Raw genomic sequence first — 5,365 nt, forward strand, 5'->3', positions numbered from 1 at the left:
TTGCCTATCAAAGGAGGAGATCTACATTGTGGCATTCATCTTATTTTTCATTTATACACATTTACTTCCATGGATCCATGACATGGTTTTCATAGGTCCATTGCATTTGTGGAGATTTCCCACATCCTTTATTGCAAATGTAACATTTACAACACACAAGCATTGTGAAATCCTTGTTGACAAGGGTTTCATCAAGCAAGGTGAATATTTCAATTTGTATTTCTTCATTTCATGCTTTAAATTAAATTTTAAGGTTTATTCCTTAATTTAGGTCTAGACCAAGGCAAGCCCCCCTTGAAAAAATATAACCAATTTTCATTATGTGTAGGAGCAAGATATTGAATTTTAATTATAGATCCAAAAACTACTTACCTTTCCAAAGAAGTTTGGTCAATTTAACTAAAATGCCACGAGAACATGTCCATCTTCCCAAAAAGTGTGTAGAAAATTTCCCACATGTTGGAAGTCTTATTGAGAAGTAAGATACCAAGAGGGAGGGGTGGGGGGGAACTATAAAACTAAAATAGATCTAACTATGCATCACATCCACCGACATGAAAAGTAAATGTAAACACATAACACATTTTTTTACCCATAAACCCTCCAAGGTGAAGGTAAAACTAGGGTGGGATGACACCCACAAATCTTCACTACTACAATAATAAAGTATGCTTGTTAAGGCTACAATGTTTGATCACTTCTGGTGATCTTCCTTTTGAGGGGTCTACTTGTCAAGAGCTTTAAAAGACTATTAGGTCTACCTTGATTAAAGTATTTAAACTTAAAATTAAGTAAGCAATCTATTAGGAGATTTGACTATGTCTGTTAAAACCACTTTGTTAAGAATTTTTACCTTGATCCACTTGTTAGAATGTCTCAATACCTGATTCTTTGATTAACACTTTATGCTAGAGTATGGATCTCCTCTATCCTTGTCTAAATTGATCTCCTAATTTGATAAAATTTGTTCTTCCCTTTACTTTTAGGTTTCTCTATTGATCCCTACCTCTAATTATCAAACCTAGCTCTCCTTCTCTCTTTCCTTTACCTTCTCGCACATACACGATCATCCTTATGATTTAGGGCTTGGTCCCTATAGGCACCTAAATCTAATTACATCACTATGTAATCTTATTTAGTTATCTTCTAGGACATTATTGATTAAATATTTTATATTAATTAATTAATCATCATCCCCTAGATAATTAATTAATTTAATTAACTATAGTCCAATTGATAAAGTAAAATGATAACCCAAAATCAATTTATCAATTAAATCTCCATTCCTTTATAAAATTAAATTGATTTTGGGTTATCGTTACCCCTAAACCATCCCTAAAAACCTATCATTACCCCAATACAACTCATTCACCCATACTAACCTCACTTCGCCAAATAACTAACCCATCCCATCAAAGCTAAGACACTTACCTCCTAATCCTCCTCCTAAGTTGAGCCTAGTCCCCCTCCTAAACATGTGCACAACTTTAAGCAAGTGTTTAGATTTCTTAACCCAAGCCAAAGTTAGTAGTCTCCCCTATCCTCTTTCATTCCTATCCAAGAGAATTAATGGCTCTTACATGCCATAAACACCCTTAAATTACTCTTATATTCCTCTTCTACACTCCTCCTCCCTCATTTTTATCTTTGACCCTCATTGATGACCACCCAATCCCCTTGTGACACTTGTCACAAGGCTAGAGCTTTGAAGAAGCACAATCCATGTGCTCCCCCTTCCTTGTATCCTAGCCCTCCCTAACCATCCTTCCATCCTTGTATCCTGACCCTCCATCTCATCACCCTTGGCCTATAAATTTGACCCTCCCCCTTCACAATTACACAATCCATTCTCATGCAAAATTATAATGCTCCATTGAAGACCACAATCATCCATTTTGCACCCTTGTTATGCTATAATTCTCACTCACAACCATGTCTACATATTCACCCACCCACTCCTTTGAAGGACTCCATTGAATCTTGAAGCACTCTTGAGCATACATCCATCTACATCTAGACACATCAAAATTACTAAGGCTATACTTGAGGAGATTACCGGTCTTGGTTTTCTTTTCCTCCATGGTGTTCCCTTCATCCTCTCATAAGTGTTAATCTAGTTGGTATGGTGAGTTCTTTGTAGATCATAGTATTCTATTTTCAATTACTAATATAGGTGATACAATCCCTTCTTAAATAGACAACTAAAGAAGATTTTAGATCATGATCAATGATCCACAGTCATTCCTTTTGCAAAATTCATAATTATCTCCTTATCTTGTCTCCACAATCCATAAATCTCATATAGAAGTTGGCCAAAATGATTTACATATATGTCATAACTAGTTTACTTAGCAATTAAATATCCTAACACTCAGTCATAATGAATATTCATGTTGTCCTTCAACTTCTACATGCTCAACAATAACTAACTCACTCAGCATATACTATCTCTACTTTTCCCCACTTCCTTATCTTTACTCATCATATATGTAACTCGGTCAATACTAGAGCTCTTAACAACCTTAGACTTGTTGGACGTGTAATGAAAATATAAATAAGTCCATGAAACTCAACATGCTTTAGGTGGCTTGATCACAGTGATGACTAACCAACACTGTCTTTAAAATGACTAAGTGTTGGAAACTAATAGGAAAAAAGGCTTACAGATCAAAAGTCCCCCCTTTGAAATTAGTAGAAAAAATATTTTGTCATGACTTAGTAATCCATTCAAAATTACAAAATATAACACTCCCCCTTAGACTATGATTCAATCTCCAAAAATACTTCACTATATACAATATATGTACATGTATCTCCAAAATTTGAATATGAACATTCATACTTTTGATTTTTAATATCTAAAATTCCCTTTGCATATCTCATATTTTTCCCTTTGTAGTACGTGTCATGATATCTGATTTGCCTCTTATTTTTGACACTTATGATTTAGGGTTTGCAAGCATCAAATTTTACTTATCCAAGAATGATTTTTGATTATGCAGAATCACCTCTAATCCATGATTTCATCTTGATTTGATTGATTTCATAACTTGAATTTGGATTTCTAGTTGTGTTGCTAGATCTACTAAACTATCTGCAATAGAGAGATGTAGATCTCTCTTGACTAAATCCTTTGCAGTTGACAATGCATTCTTCATAAAATCCAAATGAGGTAGCAACATGGTTTGAACATAAATTAATTTTTTTTCTACTGTTTCCATTTCTATCCATCAACTTGGCTAACCTTCCTTGAGAAAAAGTCAATTTATTAAATAGATGAGAGCTTGAACTTGCATCCTTTCTCAAAGAATGTGCACTTGCCTTTACATTTGCTTGCAACTGATCAATTTAGTGTTGATTCTTTGTGGTGAAGAACTCAACATCACAAAGCTTTGTCTACAAAGAATTAATGTTCTATAAAATATGTTCTAACATATTTACAAGATTTAACATTTCAGTATGTTTTATTGTAATTTATGTTGAGACTTTCTCCAAAACTTTGTACTCAAACTTTTTTTCAGACCATTTCATCAATTTCTCATTGGTCTCTATATCCTCATTATTAACCTTTTCAACTATATGAACTAATTGTTCCAAAATTGGTGCCTTCTCATTTACATTTTGGATCTCAAATGCATCTACAAAAATGTCTTTTATATCATCTTATACCTATTTTTTCTTGTATTCCCTTCTGAGATATTCTTGCTTTGTCTTTCTGCTTAGCAATGCTTGTAATATTTGCATTTTTTCAAGTATCATTGTGTTAGGGTCATACTTGGGAAGAGTAATGATCTCATCTAAGCTCACTGGAGTCTCAGGTGACTCAACCTTCTTCTCAACTAATTGTGACCTTGGGGTGCTGTCACTCGACAATATGATTTGCAATTGTTTCCTTTTAGCACTCGGTCCAAGTGTTTGTTGTTCTATGGAAATGCTCTCATGTTGAGGAGATGTGACCCATTGAACAAGTATATTATTTTATGCATCAATATAAATAGGAACAACACTTGGAAAGTGTATAAGTGCTTGAAAAATCTCTTGCTCCTTTGGCTTCTCAGCCTCCTTAGGCTTAGGTTGATTAACCTTCTTTATTCCCTCATTGTGAGGTAGTGGCAGATTGATATGATTGAATTTTTTTATCACCTTCATATTTGTAAATAACAAGATTAGCCACATGAGGGAGATATTTGATCACTATTAAAGCTTTTCCCTGCTCCTCGACACTTACATCTTGTTGTCCATTATTATCAATTGTGATTGATGTAATTTGAGAATTATTAGTGGGGGTGTTCATAGTTGGTGCACTCTCAATCCGTGCATAATCCTAGATTTGTTTTAGTACTGGATTGGTGCATGGAAGAAGAGTGTCTAAGGTTTGAAGTGTAACACTTTTTAGTTCATCCTTAGTAAGAACATTTAGCTTCTATTGTTTCTCTTTAGGAATATCTTCTATAGTGACAACATCCTGTTGTTCACTCTCTTCTTCCTTCTTCCTTATTTGTTCTTACAAGCTCCCAGGCTCATCATAATCTTGTTGATTATCCAAATTAATTTCATCTTTGCCTTCTTCTTCTTTCTCCTCTACTACTGATGGAAGTAACAACCCAAATGCTTTCTTCCATTCAAAAGACTTTCATGTACAACCTCATCTTCTTTATTCCTCAAAAATTTGTAAGCTCTCATCTTTGGTACAAAATTCCTAGCAAAATATCTTAGGAAAATAGGCATATGTATCTTCCCTAAGTTAGGCATTGTTTGGGCCAATGTAGCCTCTCTTATTTTCCTTTCTATGGATAATGCCCACTTCCATTTAGCATCTAATTTATTGTATAAATATTTTGGAATGCCTTTGCCTAGTTCTATAGGTATTTATTTAAAATTTTCAACATATCTATCATGGCCTTTTCAAATTTCTCCTGACCTTCCTTATTCAAAGAATCATACTTAATATGTTTGAAGCTTCCTAGCCCAACTAAATTTCTTATGTTTTCACATACCTGGTCATTGTCCATGGGAGGTCACTTGGGAACAATATGAAGTTTTCTCATATCATTAGACTTAGTTCTCTTTCCCTCATCCTCCTCATCATCAAGCATGATGAATACCTTCCTTCTCAGCCTCTTCTGTGGGCTCTACTTGGTCCCTCTTGTGGTATTCTTTCTATTTGGTGAACTTTTCTTCGTTGGACTTTTCTTTGGTTTAGCAGCTAGAGGTGGTGCTTCTTTGGATCCTTTTCCTTGTGACTATTCTTCTTTTAGGCTTAAGGGCAAGAGGGGTAACAATTTTCTTCACATTATTCTTCAATTCCCTCTTCACCTTGGGATCCACCATCACAATCTTCTTTTTCTTTGTTTCATTGGGCTTA

The sequence above is a fragment of the Cupressus sempervirens genome, chromosome 10, assembly GCF_028749045.1.
Source record: "Cupressus sempervirens isolate cs-2001-9-10 chromosome 10, ASM2874904v1, whole genome shotgun sequence".
Lineage (NCBI taxonomy): Eukaryota > Viridiplantae > Streptophyta > Pinopsida > Cupressales > Cupressaceae > Cupressus > Cupressus sempervirens.